A 20,733-nucleotide genomic window follows, 5' to 3' on the forward strand; every position below is an offset into this window, starting at 1 on the left:
TCGACTGCTCATATCTTTGCAGATCGATATCAACTGAATTATGTAATGTAGGCATAAAACATAATTATATTCATTGTGAAAACTGCTGATAACGTAAGTTTCAGTTTAAGATTAGAAAGAGATTATAACATTTGATAATTCGAGGATTTTATTCAGATTAATAATAATATTAATAATAACAAAAATAATACCGTAAAGATAATGTTATTAGCTTTGCAGACCTCTGGCGTAGCTCAGGCTATAGGCTTATTTACATGTTGATTCGGAGCTGTGCTCAAACGTGAGTTCGATTCCCACTTGGACTGATTATCTGCTTGGTATTTTTCGAGGTTTTCCCATATTCTAAGTCGTATGTCAAGGAATCACGTTCTTCATTTTGTAGTAGTACTTTATCGACGCTAAAAACCTGATAGTTGAAACAACTTCGTTAAATTATGACTACAAATACTGTTTACAAGCTAAGGAACTTTTTGCTGCTCAAATCACAGTGAAATACCATCGTTCTCTGACTGTACAATCCTCTTCCTGTAAAACATTTTTGACGATTACATATTTTTTCCCAATTTATCTATATATCCAATACTGAACTGGTGTTGATAAAGCAATGGAAAAGACCATCTTTGTGAAGAAAATATTATTTTACTTTCCGATGTTCCTTAGCATTGCGTTCTAATTTAGTTCATAAAGAAATACTTAACAAAGTGGTTTTCTGTTTTGTAATTACTTGAATAAATATTCTTGTTTATATGTGTGGGATTAATTTTGTTTCTTCATCAAGCGAATTAATTTCTCAAACAAAGGCTTTTTCATTTGGTACACGTTATCTAGCAATTAGTTAATGAAAATTCTACCCAACATAAAAATCAATAGCACAAATTACTTTCTTGCATGACAGTGTAAACATGTCTGCAAATATGTTTCAAACCAATTACATATGTACACATTTTATCACCGCTCTATTTACAGGGCATTCTATAAACCACACAGATTTTCCCACAAGTGATTGTAATAGAAATGAATAGGTTGTTTTAATGTTAGGGAACAAGGCAATATGCACTTGGAATGGCTAACTTCCACTCCACGCTATAAGTGACTTACAAATATATAGAGAATTTAGTCCAACGTTTTTTGTCCAGTTGTCCATTTCATCCAGATTTAATTTGAACAAGTTACTCTATCCTGACAATTTCGTCGAATGATTTTTGTCCGTTTGTGAATTTCGTCCAGATTTAGTTTAAACAAGTTACTTCTCTCTTAGGTTATTTCGCAAGATCTTTTTACCAAGATCATTCCGTTCAATTTATATACCCAGGTACTTTACATATATTGGTCCCGCGCCATAGCTTTGTAATCCAGGGCATACTGTCTAGGACTCGCGTTACGGAATGCGACCAGTGTATGGAACCAGTGCCTACCCAGCCTCGTGATAGATAGCGAAATCAGGTTACAAAAGCCAGCTGTATCGTCTTGGGGGATCATCGTGCTAACCACAATATCTCCATTCTGGTTGGATGATCGTCCACCTCTGCTTTGGCATGTAGGCGTGAAGCCAGCAGCCGGCCTGTCGATCTGAGTCCTTAAAGGGCTGTAGCGCCACGGATGATGAAGAGATTATTGTTATTATTAATAATATTATTATTACTATTGTTATTATTATTATGACTATTATTATCATCATCATCATCATCATCCTCATCATCATCATACTGTAGATTTATTTTCCAATTTATTTTACATAAGCTTATGATGGTATTACCACAGTCTAGTATATAGTCACGAAGCTCAATACTTAATAAATATGCATCCATAGATAGTTGCTAACCACCAGGATTGCTACTATCGCCTCATCACAGACCCTTTCCCTAGCTGACGATAAAATGTATTGTACTTTCAATATCGTGTTCTTTTGAAAAAATTAACACCTTCCTTCAACTATTGAAATATGAAATACATAAGGTTTATATATTATTTGCATAAAGTATATAATATTATATTTTATAAACTCACCTTCCTGGATCTTTCGGAAGAAGGATAACTATGACCTCTTTTTCTTACAATTTATAGTAGTACAAACGTCTCCTTGTCCCATATTATTATTCAAATTATTGTATTGTAGCCATTTACGGTTATTACAACCGATAACGAACATTTCACAGTTTACACAACTTTTAACAATAGTGCGAAATATGGCACAGTCAATGCTTTTTACGAGCTAGACCAGGCCGTAATGTATGTTCGGGTTTTTTACACTGGTCAAAAAAAGTTAAGCATAATTAGGCATATAACGGTTTTTATTAATTAAAATAAAATAGATAAATTATAATTGGGTTTCTTGGTTCCACAGAATAAACTTAAAAGTAGAAATACACTATTTGTTAACAAGGGACTCAATATGAATTGAAAAAGTTGCATTGTTTGGAAACAACGGAAAAGATAAGGGAAGTTGAAATTCGTACATCATCAAAGAAAAGGAAATGGTGCTTTCAGTACCCTGTTTAATAACGTGTTCCTCCACGAACCCTGAGGCACTCTTGTATGCGACGGGGCATACTCAGTACCAACGCATCTAAGATCTGAGGCAAATTGTGCCATTCTTCCAAGGCAGAATTCCTGAGTTCTTGAATCGTTAATGGGTGATGTGAACGATTGGAAATGGCTCTCCTGAGAAAGCTCCATGCATGCTCTATGTAGTTCATATCCGGTGAGCATGCTGGCCAATCCATTCTTCGGATCCCATGTTCTACCAGATACCGCTGCACTCTATGAGCACGATGAGGCCGAGCATTATCGTCCTGTAGAGTGAACCCTTCTCCTACAGTCTCTGCAAAACCACTTACTATGGGTTGGAGGATGTTGTTCTCATACACGGCAGCAGTCATGTTTCCCTCTATTGAAACCAATGGTGTGCGGCGGCCAAACATGACACCTGCCCAAAACAAGATTGAACCACCAAACTGTTGGTGACGTTCCACGGTAATTGAGGGATGATTTCGTTCCCCTGTTCGTCTCCATACGCGAATAGAGTTGTTGTCAGGGTGTAGGCCCATTCTCACTTCGTCTGAGAATAAAGTTCTGGTCCATTGGTCTCGTGTCCAATTCTCATTGCTCTAGCCCATCTTGCACGAGCACCCCTGTGATGTGGACGGAGTGCTGGAGTCTTGAGTGGTCTTCGAGCATACAACCCTATGTCATGAAGTCTATTGCGCACAGTTTGGCTACTTACAACACCAGTGGCTTCGCGCAGGTCATGGCCCAGAGTTGTAGCTGAGGCTGTAGGGTTCCTACATGCAGATAACCTTACATACCGGTCCTGACCTGGTGTTGCTTTGCGTGGACGGCCCTCGCGAGGTCGATCTGCTATTGACTGGGTTTCCTGGAACTTTCTCCACAGTCTGGAGACAATACTCTGATTCACATGAAGGATGTTAGCAACATCAACTTGTCTCATGTTTTGTTCCATCAAAGTGATGATTTTGATGCGGTCTGCCATTGTAAGGGTGTTCCGAGCCATTGTACTGCACTATGAAGCACTATAAAGCAAAACGACACTGATTGAACTTTGCTCGAATTACAGACTTTGTTTACTGCACTATGAAGCAAAACGACACTGATTGAACTTTGCTCGAATTACAGGCTTTGTTTACTAGCCGTGATTTGGACGTTACCTAGTGATGCAGAATAAAACAAATGAAAGAGTTTGAATTGGTAAACATAATACGTGCCACATAAAACCAAAAGAAACATAAATATCAGGTATTATTGGGTAAACTGGAAATATGCTTAACTTTTTTTGACCAGTGTATTTCAGTGTATGGAGCACAGTGAAATATTAAATTATAACTTTATTGCGTATCATTTCTAAGTTTTATTTAGTGTAATGTGTCCATAAGTTCCGTTTACTTCTTGTTGCATAATATGTTGCGAAAATAATTACAAAACTGTGTTATTTTAATGCGAAGAGAATTTTGCATGTTAACATAATCTGTTCGCAACAACATTTTAAGTTTAGAATGGAAGCTATTTGGAGGTTTAATAAAAATAATTTATATTGTAATTTTAATTTGGCACATATACCTTCCTTAATTGTAGACAGAAAATTAATCATACCACTCCTATGAACTTAGTGTACGTACGATTGTGTTACTTCGTCTCTTAGGTAGTAGATAAATACAATAATTCAGCACTCAATTGTAGTATTAAAATACAGACAAATTGAATGTGCGGGGTATCATACATGACATTATGCTGAATTATAATTTATAATTGTGAATTTAGGAATAGGCCTATAAGTTAAATATAGGAAACATAACCTATAATTTCGATATGAATGGCAGGGTATTGGAGAACTCTAAAATTAGACAGAAAGGGGCAACAGTAAACATAACCTATAATTTCAACATATCTAAATATCCGTGCGGTGCAACTGAAAATTATTCAAGCGTGCATAAATGAATGTACAAGAATTTCGCAATATTTAATCAAAAGAAAGGGAGGTATTACACATACGAACAGCGTAATTTTCACACCAAAAATAACATTACACCTAACTCGCAAGTGAATTATGTCTGAAGTGTCTCCTAATCATTGTTTTAAATCTTATTAATACAATTACACTACATTTTAGAGAAATATATGTTACTCTTTATGCATTCCAACTAATTTATATGGTTGAAACGCCGCCCTTCGTGATCGGGTTAAGCGAGTTATATGGTCTGCCTTACGGCCTGTAGGCTATTAGATCGCGATGGTAGGGCACAGTCTATTGTTCCTAGAACTCACAGCGCTCCAAAGCGACTAGCAACTATCGCGAGAAATGCAAAAAATCATCCCAAGCTTCGTGACTGTATATACTAGATTGTGGTATTACATACATTTATTGTCTGGATGCGTTAGCCTATATGACACCGCTTTCTTCACCTCCTGATTCAGGATGACGTACTGCGGGATTAATTTCAAGTCTGTTAGGAATACCTCCCGAGTAGTTCTTGTCGCGGTTCCAGGTGATTGAGTACCAATCTTGCTATGCGTTTCTATGCTTGTGGACGAAAAAGCTCATTGGATAAAGATCCCAGTGGACCAGATCAGATGTGTTTTACTCGTAGACAAAGTCGGATGAAAAAAAGTTCTACAATGATCGTGAGGAACTATTATTTTGACGAACGGACGATTCGGCGTCTCATAAATTGAGAAGTTGTCCTATTTTTCGAGGCGGAGATGATAATGAAAGGGGAACTGTGGAGTGTATTGACGGAATGACGAGGGAAAAACGGGAGGACCACGAGAAAAATGCTCAAATATGTAGCTTTGTACACTATAAATATATCTTCACAATCGCCGTGATTTGTACTCAGGTCCGAAGTAGTCGAAAGTTGGCTCTGCAAAGCTGTCTGTTAATGTCATACTCAGTTTCACTTGTGGTGGAGGCCCAGTCTGTTTCTATTCCACATTACTTACGTCTCACGGTGTGTTCCATATATGAATCAATGTTTCAATTAAAGCACGTACCGGTACCTACAGATTACTACATTTCCAAGAATCTCTTTTCTTTTACTTATATTCTTCGTCCATTCTCTTTATCGTTGGTACACATTTTAGAACCACACAGAAGAATCCAAATTGCCATTAACGTACCGATTACTACATTTCTAAGAATCTCTTTTCTGTTACTTACATTCTTCGTCCATTCTCTTTATCGTTGGTACACATTTTAGAACCACACAGAAGAATCCAAATTGCCATTATCCTACAGATTACTACATTTCCAAGAATCTCTTTTCTGTTACTTATATTCTTCGTCAATTCTCTTTATCGTTGGTACACATTTTAGAACCCCACAGAAGAATCCAAATTGCCATTATCCTACAGATTACTACATTTCCAAGAATCTATTTTCTTTTACTTATATTCTTCGTCCATTCTCTTTAGCGTTAGTACACATTTCAGAACCACATAGAAGAATCGAAATTGCCATTCTATTTTTAGAAGTCTATAAATACTCAACTCTTGTCTTTCTAAAAGTTCTTGCGAGTATAACAAAAATAAATTTCTTTACAAGATCTGATGGCCAATTTCCATTTTCATTTATAACAAAAATAAATGTATGTAATGTATTATGATTAAAAGAGGGGGAAAGCACTGTTGCAATGTTCTTCTCTAGGATTAGAGGTGTATAAATCCATCTTACAAGCCATTCTTCCATTAAATTTAATTTAAAAAACGTTTTATAGTTATTAAGTCAGTTGTAAATTCGTACATGGATAATACTCTGAAGGAAGGCAAATATGACAATATAGGTTCTAATATGAACTGCAAGCCAAAGAAGAACTTCAAATACAGCTTAAAATCTACATGAGTAGCCTTCTTGTCAAACTCTGGGGCACACGTGTTTCAACAGCTCTTCGTGATCACTTCTCATGCACCACACCCTTAGATCAAATATAATCATTCTTACTTCTTCCTTCTTCATTATATTGAATTTCTATTGATAGAGATAATGTGGAAGTTCCTTAAACGTGTTGAAAAATAATATGACACAGTTCATAGTAGATACTGATATAGTGAAATTGTGACTTGTGAGAGTCAATCTTCCTCTACTGTAACGTACGTTTAACGACAAGTATAAATATTGCTTAAATGTTAGTAGAAAGAACTGTTTGATTCTAAATTTAAAAACATTGTTTGTCATACGACTTATTTCTGTAAACATGTTACTGTATGCCACTTTTACATTAAAGTATTTAATCTGTACAAATTTTCAAAGCCAGTTTCGAAAGTGCCGTATAAGGTTCGAAGGTTCTCTTTATTGGATTCATGCAGCAAGCAACTCAGCAAGTTAGAAGGAAAGAAGAGAAGGAGTGTATCTGGAACGAAAATATCCACAATAAATTAACTAGAGATGGAAGTAAGAGCAACTTCTCACTCGGTTCTCAATTTTCATAGCTTATACTTCAGAAAACACAGAAAGTGTAAACATTTCGACCGTATTAATATATAACGATGTGCGTTACTTTTGAATTTCTATGGAGGAAGAAATATAGGGTGTTAAAAAATGTATCCGACATTTTAGGAGGTGCTATACCTGGTAAGGTTTATCTTGTCTGAGTAGTAATAAAACCAAGTCCCTTCAATTGAGGGTGGAGATTATAGGAAGGTTGTAAATTTTCAGGATTACTTTCAAAACCTTGTTATTGTACAGGCTACCTGAACTCAGTTTCTTGAAAGACAAGCTCAGTGACGGAACTACACAGTACGAAGAGAGATATTTTGTTATTTTATTCTGTGCTATAGAATGTATAAACTAGTCCCTTCCGCCACTGGATGGATGGACGGCATCGCTCTACTCCCCCATCGCCATAACAATACAGACGAAGTAAGACATATCTCTTTTCTCTCTCTTTTCACAGTGAGACAAGATACATCACACAGAGTTTAGTATACATCAAAGTAAGAAAATAATGTCTAATAAACATGGGTCCTACAACACATACTTTCTGAGATCTGAACACTTGTTCATAGGAGGTGCTCAATGTGACGTCCTTTCATGGCAATGCATTCCTCTGCCCTTCGGCGTAAGGAATCAAGCACTCTTTGAAATTTGTTTTAATACGTTAATACGAAAGCCCTGATAACGATCCCCAGTTAATCTCTATGGTAGCACGTATGGCCCTATTAATCTATTACCAAGAACGCCTGCCCATAAGTTGATTGAGAATCGGTGCTGATGCCTTGTTTCTTCAACTGCATGGGGATTTTCATCAGCCTACACATGCTTATTACGAAAATTCACAACATCATCTCTTCTGAACCCTGCTCATATCCGCAACCAGATTTTTGTTTTCAGTATTCCTTGCGATATATCAGTATTCCATACCCGGGGCGTCACCTATGGTATGATTATCTGGTAGTCTGCTGTATTGTAGGGCAGAAAAATCCATTGTCATGAATGGACGTCACATTGAGCACCTCCTATGAACAAGGTTTAGATCTCAGAAAGTATGTGTCGTAGGACCCATGTTTATTAGACATTATTTTCTTGTTTTGATGCATACTATCACCTCATAAAATATTTGATACTTTTTTTAACACTCTGTATATTAGGTGCCTGTAATACTAGTGCAATTACGTACTTCTGACGTTACTGCCCTAATGTAATAAATATCTATCATATTATTTGTCTTTTTCCTTGTATTACTGTCCTAAGCAAGCGATAAATTTAAATTTAAATTACTGAAAATGTCGGAAATTCCCAGCACAAAGTTCTTCACATATTCCCACAAGAAAAAATCTATAGGTAATACGATGGCTTCTCGCAATCCAACAGCTAGGAAATATAGCTTTCCAGACGCGGCATCTTACGAGAATATCACAAGGGATCACTCTTTCTCTGCCTACTCATGTCCTCAGTCTGAGTGAAAGCATAACTCTTGCTACTGGTTGCTTTCCGCCTTGAACACAAAGAGCCTACAACTTGATTATGCACTATCCTTCACTACACGTTATTGTGATGATAGAACTCGTTAAATTCGTGAAGTTTTATGATTCTTACGATTAATATTTGTATAGGCCTACTTGTGTAAAACTAGTCTTGTGTCAATGAACGAAATTAGACTTAAGCAATACTTTTCTCTGTCGAAGTCAGCATAAAATCGAGTCAAATGGTCGGATTGCACTCATAATTTGAATATTACTCGTATTCAATTTGAAGGGGTTTCCGGTCTCTAGAAAACGAAGCTACAAACCATGACAAGCAATTGATTTTTTAAGGCTGCATACAATTAAATGTTTAGGTCTTCCTATCGTCTCTTTGGATATCTTAGCAGTCGCTATGGTGTTTTCCCGTTCTTTATATTATATAGGTACTCGTTTCACAGATAGTTCCATAACCACAATTATTGTTAACATTACTATCCTATAGAAACTCGACAGTTTAATTAGGACAAGAACACTAAAATGGAATGAGGGACTATAGCTGGAAATGGACTGCTATTTCGAAATCTGCAGAAGTATAAGCGGAACGTAAATAATAAAATATGGTTATGGAGTTACACAGAAATAACCTCCCTGTTGATACTAAGATATAACTCATGTAGATTTGTTCAACGCCAATATAAAAGCGTAATATTCTTTGATGTCCCCGTATAACTAACTTCTCCGACCACAAATTAACCCCTACAAAACTACCAAAAAAAAAATTGAAGGAAAACCCAGAGGACGACCAAAATTCCGGTGGGAAGATGGGATAATTAAATACTCTAAACCTTTGGAAAACAAATAGGCGATCAGAGAGAATATCATCGAAATGATAGCCGTCCAAATCTTGGATTTAAAATATGGGCATCCTAATCAATTCAATTTACATTTTCTTTTTTGTTCATTTGAATTAATTAGCATGCCGATATTTTAAATCCAAGATTTGGAAGGCTATCATTTCGATGATATTCTCTGATCGCCTATTTGTTTTCCAGAGGTTTAGAGTCTTTAATTATCCCATCTTCCCACCGTTAAAGGATCTTAAATTAAAATTTCTTAATGATATTGATAAACTTATCCGTACTTCTGTCAAGGAAATCGTGGGCTTACCGACAGATGTACCGGATGCAATGCTGTATGCACCTCGAATTTTGAGAGGACTTGGAATTTTTAAAGCAAAGTGGGAAAATTCAAAAGAAGTCTATGACCAAAAGAGGTCTGTTGTGATGATGATGATGATGATGATGATGATGATGATGATGATGATGATGATGTATAAACATTACAGAAAATTCAACAGGAATTATGTTTCACTCACGTAAACGCCGTCGGCCTTTTACGGTTATAGATCGAACGCGGCTGTCGAGCAAATATGTAGTGTGTACATTTCTCATGTATCGGGCGTGGGAAAATTTCGTGTAGCTTAGTATGGACAGATAACACAGCCTGGAAGCACGGGAAGGTTATACCATTAGTATACAGCTGACTTCATTCTTTGCAGTTCAGTTGAGCTCGTAGCAATACACTGCACAATAGAACTGCGAATATTCATTTATGATACATTTATTATGAAGAAATCGTACAAATAGTGTTGGTCGTGTTGCATTGTATGGAAATAGCCTGGCGTTCAACAATCGACAACTTGGTAAAAAGTTACCAGTTAAATAGGAAAGAAGCATAAATCGCGGAGTACCGAGCGAGTTGGCTCAATTAGTAACGTTTGAGACTCGCACTCGTGAGGTCCCTGGTTCAAACTCCGTAGCCGACCAGTCTCACTGAGGTTTTTTTTTTTATAGTTTCCCTCAGTCACAAATGCAAATGCCGGATTGGAAATTTACATATTATGATTCATCACCGTCTCAATCACCAATATAATAAATTTTACTTTATCTGAAATAGAAATGACGCTTTCTCTGTCATTCCATTCGTATTTTTCTGTCTTGGAATTAACCAAATTCCCCTCTACCATATAATTTTTGTACTTCCACGTTTTATATATGCTAGTATCTATTCAAATATTATTTTAGGAATCTCTCATTCGGAATTATTCTAAGATGTCTGTAGTCCACGCCTGTGGAGTAACGGTCAGCGCGTCTGGCCGCGAAACCAGGTGGCCCGGGTTCGAATCCCGGTCGGGACCCATTTCACCGGCATTATCACCCTCATTTCATTCAGACGCTAAATAACCTAGATGTTGATACAGCGTCGTAAAATAACCCAATAAAATAAGAAAATATGTCTGTACCAATCTGTCTCTGTCGTAAGTTATATGTTTTAACAAATAATTTTTAAAGCCCATGTTTTCATAAACATCTCGAAATGCATTTTTAGAATGACAATAGTCTGTTGTTCCCTATACTTCGTTGAAAGAGAAAATGAAATAAAATCATATTAATTAATTTACACATAAACACATTTTTAAGTTTAAATTTTATTTCATGAGATATGTATCTCATATTTACCTTCATATTGAAAAGCATCTCATTTATATGTTAAATGTTTATCCCTTGTTCTGTATAGATTATTTATGCAATTTCATTTATTTCATTATTCATAGCTTGAATTAAGTTAATTATTTCCTCAAAGCTTCAATAAACCGATCGGAATTATTATAATGTACCAAAGGAGTAACCTTTGCCAGCAATCTAGTTCAGAAGCGTGAACTATTAATTTGATTTAGCCCTCATCTACATAGACTACCTGCCACTCTTGTTGTTGAAGTGGCCTGGTCTGTCAGGGTAATAATGCAACATCTGCTGTACATTCTGGGGCCGCTAGTCTAGACATAATGAGTCAGAAATAGATTGGACCTCAGTTGTCTTTAATTCCCATAGTAGACCTACAGAGCTGAACCCAACAGCATGAATAGAAATTATAATAAACATTATCTACAGACAATATAGATCGTTTACCAACTGTTTCATTTACCGACGATATGATAATTTCACTGAGTTTAGAGAATGATTCACCAACATAAACAAATTTATACCTAGAAGTACAGTAAATGTAATGTAATAACTGCGTTTAGAAATTATCCGTTATCATCAATCAAAATTAATTACAAGAAAAATGTATCTAACGTCAAAACTAATTAAATGAAAGTTCTGATAATTAAACGTTTATTGTGTTTTATATAAAGATTAGAATCTAACCAATCGCTCGTATTTATAGCTGCGTGTTTAAATATCTCGTAGATGAAGTTCTAATTTTATTTGGTTCAATTTTTTAATTAATACAATATTCGTATCGAACTTCAAACATAAAGCGCTATATATGTATTATCGCCTGGAATGGAATGAACAAGTGAATCACACTTCTGAAAACATATATTTGATTATTTACACATTAAAGCGACTGAAGCACTTTCTTCCTGATAAACTAAAATTAATTCTTGTACAAACACTCGTGATGCCACACTTCGACTACTGCGATATTATATTAAGTAACCTAAAGGCAAATTTGAGCACCAGGCTACAACGTGTGCATAATGCGTGCGTCCGTTATATTTGCAATATTCGTAAGTATGATCATGTTTCCCCGTCTTCCCAAAATCTGTCTTGACTAAGGCTAAGACGGCTAAGCGATCGACGAGCCCTGCATTCTCTTATTCTCTTATTTCAAAATCTGCGCACCGCTACCCCAATCTATTTGGATTCTCGTTTTCAACATTTATCCGCATATCATCCGCTAAGTACCAGGTCTCCTCATACAAATTTAGGCCTACTCATTATACGTTACCACAAGACATCTTTATATTATTCATCCTATACAGTTTCAGTTGCTAGAAATTGGAACTCGCTTCCGAGTGGTGTAAGGGGTTGTTGGACAATAACTTCATTTAGGTCAAAATTACATAAATCCTTGCTTAACAGATTAATTACTGATTAATTTTTGTTACTTGTAATGAAACTAACATCTGTCCATTCCTATTATTACAGTGAATTTCTCTAAATAGAATACAAAATCTTTAATGTCAAAATCTCATGACATTAATATGCTCATTATATCAATATATTTTAGAATTATATCTTGCTCCCTATAATGTAATTCTAGTAAAATTCTATTAAATTAATTTCCATCATTTTAACCAACTATCTATCTCAACTTAATTAAAATTTTTTACATATTGCATATAGACTGAATTGAATTACATTAGTTCATAAATTAAGTTATTACTTTTTCTTATAGGTTTTTTATCTCAATTTAAATAAACATGTACTAGTCGTTAAAATTAACTGAAGAATACTGCTGGAGAATCTTTTAAGAGTATTGTAAATATTCATAATTTAAATATGTATATAACTATTGTATTGATTAAGGCTGGTTGAGTGGAAAAGACGGCATTATGGCCTTAACTGTGCTAGCGAAAATAAAACATTGTATAGCATATAGGCTATGTCGTATATTTGTTTTGTTCTATTACGGCAAGTCACTTTGTTTTATACATAATCTGACACTCTGCAAATATCTAAATATAATGTCTATTGTATTTTTCTGAGATGTTGTATACAGTTTCTACCATACGTTTAAGGACATTCCTTCAAAAGTGGTGTTTCGCTTCTGTCTATACACTTTTGTGAAACCCCCTGATCTTTATACACGGATCAAATATCTGTGAAAAGTTATTTTTTTACTGCAAACTATCTCTCTATTTTCGAAACTGTGGATTACATAACAATTTTTCTGTTATGGAAACTTATTGAAAAATTACATTTTTTTGTAAGAGAACAAAAATTACCCCACAGTGGATTTACTTAGATCAGTGAATTTTGGGATAGGGTTATATATATGAAAGGTTTCTTGTGCAATTATTACTTTTTGTTTAAAAAAATTGTAACAGCTCGTTCATGCATTATAATCCACATTTTTATTCTTTCTCTTTTAGGACAAATTGTCATTTTGTAAAATTCTCTTGTGTTTGAAATTCGCGATAAATTGACCCCGGACTACCACTGCCACTTACATCATAACATTAGGAGTTCGTGACACTGGTCAATCAGCTTATTCCCTCCATTTTTAATAATCAGCTGTAGTGTTTGCTACTAATGTGGGAAGGTTAAATTTCTTCCTTGAAAAACTGAAAATGGGTCGAAATTCAGTGACTATGTACGTGAAGTGGCAGATAATTGGGATGTGGAAGAATGACTAGAGATAATATCTAACTCTGTACCGAAATTCATTAATCTAAGTGCACCCATTCTGGAGTAATTAATTTTTTTCTTTGCAAAATGTGATTCTTTGTAAGTTTTCATAACAGAAAAATTGTTACATAATCCACTCTTTGAATGTTAGAGACATAGGAATTACAGTAAAAATATCATTAACACAGACAGATGGCCCCTGTATAAACATCACTCACATAAGTATAAGGCTGGGGGGACCATCGTGCTAACCATCTGTTGGATGATCGTCCACCTCTGCTTCGGCATGTAAACGTAAGACCAGCAGCCAGCTGGTCGGTCATGGTTCTTCATGGGCTGTCGCACCTCGGATAAGGAGAGGAGTGAAACATCTCTTTTGAAGGGATGCCCTTAAACTTTTGATAGAAGCTGTACATGAATCCTAATGCTTGTTGATATTACATAGGTACATATTTATTTAGACTATTACACTCTTACTACATCATACTACTTTTGACCAATAAAACGGTACGAAAGGACGTATTTCAACCAATCATGGCTGCTTATCGCACAATTTTATCGCGTCCCTAGCATTTGTTTAATTTTATCGCGTCCCTAGCATTTGTTTCTTTGTTTGCCAACATTTGAAACTGCGCTGGTCTGGACGTCAAATATATATATATATATATATATATATATATATATATATATATATATATACATAAAATTACAAAACACTCCAGTCGATGCACAGCAGTTTCAAATATGACTCGCATTGGCATTCAAGAACAAGAATTAATAAAAATCACTGATCATACATATGCATCTTCTGAAATCCGATTTACAAATAAATGAAGAGCACCATTCGGAAATCCTGAATAAGTTGAATACACCATGTAGGTCTAAATCAACGAGTTCCACTTCTATTACGCACACGTCCAATATAACATCAATTGAACCACCAACCACATTCAAATTTGAAAATTGTACATTCAGTAATTATTCCTTTTAAAATTATTCATTCGGAAATCCTGAATAAGTTGAATACACCATGTAGGCCTAAATCAACGAGTTCCACTTCCATTACGCACACGTCCAATATAACATCAATTGAACCACCAACCACATTCAAATTTGAAAATTGTACATTCAATAATTATTACTTTTAAAATTATTCATGTTTATTTTTTATGTCATCGTCGTTAATTAAAACTTTTCTAACACTTGTGTATATTAGTTAGGTTATGTTATAGCTTCTGCTATATGATATTATGGATAGTCACGTATCAGAGATTGTTTAATATTAAGATCTATTGAAAATCATCTGTCAAGTGACGTTGATTACTGGGATTCGGATAATTGAAGTGGAATGAAACTGTCTTAATAAAAATAAAATTGAATCAACAAAGCCTTCTTGACTAGTAACATTGCCATCGTGTATAGATCCCGACGAGTAGGCATTGTTCACTACTGCCATCTAGCATGCATCTAGCGTAATATTTGTAATGTTGAGATGGTACAATAATATATTTGAAGGCAGTTGTATTTTTGTAAGTCAATTAATATTTTATTGTATTGGAGTACTTCGTTACTTCTAATCTTTATATACTTTCTTCTAATCGTGTAATATTCAATTAAATCCCACTCGAGTTTTGATTTTCTCTAGATAAATCTGCTCGTGTTCCACTAACAGATTTATCGATAAAATCAAAACGTCTAGTGAGATTACTGTTGATAAAATGTTCATGCACCGAAAAGCTGAGTGTAGTATGTGAGATCACAAAAAAATTCAAGATATTTTAAATGAATAAGAAACAAAATTAATACTGAAATAAATTATATTTTATTTCAAAACTTCTCAATTTGGAACATACCACACGAAATACAGTAAAATAACAGAGGTAGCGCAATTGAAATAATACATTAAGAAAATTTTACAATAATTAATTAATAATAACATAAAGTGTCAACTAAGGATGATATATAAATGTTAGAACGTGTAAAAAATTGTTAAGAGGTTACTATAGAAATTACATGAAAAATGCTTACGTAAATTATTTCGAACAAGTAAAGATTCTTTCAATGAAATTACAGCAAGATGTGAAAAAACTATATTAAGTTTTAAGTACATTATTGCAAGCAAAAATGACATATTTTAACAAAGATTTTACAATACTATTGTAATACTCGTATATGAATATTATTCAAAATTCGAAATTGATTATCAATCTCATATTCAAATATATTACAAATTGTTGTTTAAATATACTTTTAACTGGGTCACACCGGAGAAAGCAAGATGCTTGAGATCGGATTTGACCAATAATGAAAACTGGATAGAAGAAAAAAATAATAATCACAACTGTGATTAAACTGTTAACTGTAATTACACATAAAATTTAAAACGAGAAGGAAAGAACAAAAACAAACAAACAAACAAACTTTACATGTATATAAACATACTAAGTTAAGTGTAGTTATTGTTTTTCCAACCCTAATTATTCTTTTAAGAAATTGAATACAAATTTAGAGTTTGATCCTTTAGAACCAATCAAGAGACCCACCTCAAAATAATTAAAATCAAATGTTAATATAATGTCCAGAGTAACAATCTCTTCTAATTTCATTACAGATCAACAGAGAAAAGATCGCTGGAGATCTCCATGAATGTAAGGGAGAAAATTTCTGTTAACTGTAAGCTTTTTAGAACTATAATTTGACAGGAAGATGATGAATATTAAATATATTTAACGAAATCTCGAAAATTATTGTAAGAATATTCATCTCCCTCACACATAAGGAACTGCAATGAACCAAAATGTCTAATATTTGAAAGGACGAGCAAGTTAATTTGATAGTCAAGCAATTTTGTAACATGCTTCCTACTCAAGCCCTAGCGAAATGTGAATAATATGAAGTGACGAAAGATAAGAAACATGTTGCTTATACTCACCAAATTCAGTACAGTATTTTGTAGCTTATAATCTTGCTTCCTGAAGAGTTGATAAGGTTGTCTACAGAATCACACAGATAATTTCTTGCAATAGTTCTTCAGCATCACTACACACTGATTGTAAAATATTCACTAGCACTTTAACTTGATGCTATTTGACTGAGAAATTTAATATTCAAAAGTGATACATATTTTGTACATGACCACAGTTCTAAGAACTCGATTCAAAACATATATAATTTTAGCACTGTTTAAAACCAAAAATGCGTTAATATACGAATTAAATGTATAACTTTTCGTTGACTGAAAAGTATATTCTATACTTCACATTGGCATGTTATGAGCAAGTTTGTGCGTTTTGGGTTTCTTGAATATATTACATATTTTCAGATCAGTGACATTTCCACGGAAAAGGAATATACTCTTTTGTTATCAACATACTTCAAAGATGGTATTTACATGAAGCTTTTACCTAGGGAGTTTATGTTAGGAAATTGAATTGCTTCAAGTGTGCGGTGATTTTTCTTAAGAAAGTTCAGCACATAATGGGATAAGATTAATAAAATTCCATTACTTTTACTTGTTTTCTACCGTAGTTGAAGATTATAGATGAACTGGCAATGCAATTTTCAAAATAATCAATGAGTTGTAATTTAAATTGGGAAATTCAGTCGATATAAAACTTTATACAGAAAATTATATTTTTAATCAATGTTAATATTGGATAACAATGGCATTATTAGATATTTGACCTGAGCTTGTTATAATGCGTGAGCTAGAAATTTATGATTTTAAGATAGATTTACCATGAGAGTTTTATTTTAAATTTAGTTGTATCCATCAAAGAAAAATATTTTCGAGTAGCCTATACATGTCATAGTCATAGTGATTCATATGTAGACTTTTTGTAGATAAACCTAGGTATTTGTTTTGTAATTTTACAAAGATCAATTTTAAAAAATCTTGAAATATTATTTTTAAATTCTCCAATGCTCTGTTGCAGAACAATAACGCGACCCGTTTAAGCAAAACGTCTTTAAAGGAATCTGATTTAGTAATGTACCTATTGTCGAAATACTGAAAATTGTAGAAAAAAATGTGGAATAGATTAATAACAGTATTCCTTTCAAGTTAAATAGTCTTCTTCAATATCTTCGGCCAACAGATTTATCTACCCGTGTTATCACATGCAGGACATTAATTAATGTAACTGATATTGTGCAAGACATGTTAATAATATCTCTTTCGAAACAACTCTTCCTATTATTTAGTTTCGCTATGATTGTTAATATGGCTTAATTTCGTTGATAGAAAACAGTATATTACTGTTATGCCTTTACTGTATAATTTACTTGAATTTACTGGGAAGTACGAAATTTTAGATACCTATTATTAACCAGAAGAAAGACGGATTGCTAGACAGATTGTTATTAGAGAGCGCATTTTTAGTCCCGAAACCACGAAATTAAATAAGCACACACTGCAGTCAATTTATTGAAATAATATTGAAGGTGTAGCAACCAATAAGCAACGATGCTTGCCGGTACAGTGAGCTTAACAAACAGTTGCATCTGGCACACAAAAACTACCTAGAATGGTATGAAACTACGCATTATCCATGCGCTATATGCTTGTGAATAGAGTATATATAATATTATTTACAATACATATAAGTTATAACACAATGCAATTAAGTAACTATAATGCAGGAATATAATTTACAATATCCACTCATTATTTACATTGAAAAATAACAACATTTTTGTCTACAGAGTAAGGTGTGAGTATCCCTAAAACATTTGCAACGAATCTGTTGCCGGTATCTTTATTTTCGTTCATTGATATCCATTGATTGATTCTATTTATATACTGTTAGTTCTATTATATTACTCAGCACGTTTTTTTAGAGACAGTTACTAAATGTTGTTTCCGCCAAGTTGCTACTCGAGTACTTTCCTATTCCTGTAAGTTTCCAAACCGGATTTTGAAGTTTTCAAAGGAAGTATGAGCAGTTAGTAACACGGAACATATCTAACCAAATTTCCAAATGATTGCTTGGAACTGATGGCGTTGAGGATATATCTTTCTCTTATTCCTGTCTTTTCAACCTGCTCATTGTGCTACCTGATATTGCAGTGTTGTTGTATAAAGCGTTGTTTGTTTCCCCTAAATCTAAAGGCGTAGGTACCTTACATAAGATTTTCTACCATTAGAACAAAAGTACTGGATTTCGAATTCATTTACAGACAGTGCTACTCCGGAACTGTGAGAGTTCCTTATCTTCGGTAGATTTAGATTCAATTTACTGCAATTTAAACTGCACTATGACTAAGATATTTATATGTGGTAAAATGTAAATAAACGACCTTTGCTCAATGCACACGACTTGCCTTCGGAAAGAGATTGTGCTGTGGCTAGATCCCTCGCGTGACGTCATTGCTATAGTCTTTATGTTAATGTGATTCATGTGTTTTGGGTCTAAAAATCCGGTCACTACTTACTATTTTAAAACTCATTACACGTCATTAAATTAAAAGATTATTTTAGAATTTTTATGAAACATGTAAAACTTGCTGCAAACTATGACGTTTACATACCTTCTATAAGAAATATTGGCAAATACAATTGCTATGTTTTATCATCACTAGAAATTGAGCACTTTCTAGACGTAAGATATGTTTAGGGAAAGTTCATATTATTCTTATTTACATTCATATTCTGTAGTATAGGTAAAGTAAAGTTACTGCAGACATTTCATCTTTTGTGTGCCACTGAGAATTTGGATTTTGGACAATTTTTTGTGCTTTCTTAATTAGTGACACCGTAAAATGACATGTAATTGTTTAAAGTTTTCATTAAAATAATATATTTAAGATCTATCTATATATTTAATTTCTGTAACTTGAAAGACCAGCTTTTTTATTTTCATTGTTATTAGTGGTACTTAATTAATAAATTTTATATATCTGTAAAGAGCTGTCATTAAAGAAACCTTTCATTTAGAAATGATATCAATATCAAGATAATTTGTACACTTGCTTCAAAATAATTTTGAATAATATTTTAAATTCTATATACAGATGTGACTTTACGCCTATTTTATATCTCCTAATCACACGATATGTCTCTACATAATTAACACTGCATTTTTAATGCGATGAAAGAATAAACATTAGAACCACGTTCGCGAGAGAATATAGTCATTCACATTTTCACTTCCGAACAAAACTGCAGAGTTTTACACAAATTCTTCTATAAAATATATTGTTGCTTGCTTTCTCTACGCAATGAATTAAAACTAAATTGCAATCGCGTGATTAAATGAATGGCACTAAGACGAGTGGCACACATTATAAACAAACTAAACACTGTCGAGTACTCATTGTGACACTTGTTCGTATCGGTAATGAGAAAGTACAGTCATGTTAAAGGCGGAATGCCACACGCACGCACTCACACCGGGTCTGTCAGTGCCACACAAGGTACTGGGAGCAGTCTCCAGCATCCCTTCGCAGCGTGGGCGCGCGCACGCTCTTCGCGATCCCTCGACCAGGCGGGAGGGCAAATACTACAAAGGGAAGTAAATAACCCCACACTCTTCGTATCTTGTTTGTCTAACTCCTCTTTGATACCGGCCCGTTTAATGTTATTTTTGCTGGAAATCTATTTTGAGAGGGTGGTCACCTTTAAGTATTCCGAGTAATGGAGCCCCGTAGATATTTTGATACTGTTAACCAGTCGCACTGGGGGTCCCTCAGCTTAGTAACACCGCTGTGCCATTAATTAATAAATGGCAACTCTCGCTGCGCCATCTGCGAAAGTGTTCTTTTTGTTTTCAGTACATGTAGATTAATATTTTCCTCTGTTTTCATGTAAGTGGTCATCTAGAACTTTCTCCCTTTATAAAAAACAACGATAGAGCATTTTGAATAATTTCAAGGAAAAATTGTTCCGGGGCTGGGTATCGATCCCGGGACCCTTCGCTCAGCACGCGAACGCTCTTCCGACTGAGCTACCCCAGGAACTATACACGACAGCGTCACAATTTTTCCTTTGTATCTACACGACTCAAATGAGCTGACAAGACGCCAGAAATCAACTATGAGTGCACACAAATACTTGGGTGACATAAATTGTGGCTTTCTGTTAACGTACCTCCAGTAACGAATGTATTATACAAATCTGGCTTTC

The 20,733-nt window shown here is 34.3% G+C and overlaps 1 protein-coding gene across 9 annotated transcripts in view; it reads right to left on the reverse strand.

Moving 5' to 3' along the window:
• The window catches only part of LOC138712107 (filaggrin), an 858,710-nt gene extending 838,691 nt beyond the window's left edge, over nucleotides 1–20,019 (reverse strand). For all 9 annotated transcript variants that reach the window (XM_069843515.1, XM_069843516.1, XM_069843514.1 and 6 more), the window contains exon 1: nucleotides 16,543–20,019. The gene's annotated coding sequence lies outside the window, so the exon portion shown is untranslated. The remainder of the gene's footprint in view (nucleotides 1–16,542) is intronic.
• Between the last annotated feature and the right edge of the window lie 714 nt (nucleotides 20,020–20,733).

This window comes from Periplaneta americana, chromosome 13 (genome assembly GCF_040183065.1).
Source record: "Periplaneta americana isolate PAMFEO1 chromosome 13, P.americana_PAMFEO1_priV1, whole genome shotgun sequence".
Taxonomy (NCBI): domain Eukaryota; kingdom Metazoa; phylum Arthropoda; class Insecta; order Blattodea; family Blattidae; genus Periplaneta; species Periplaneta americana.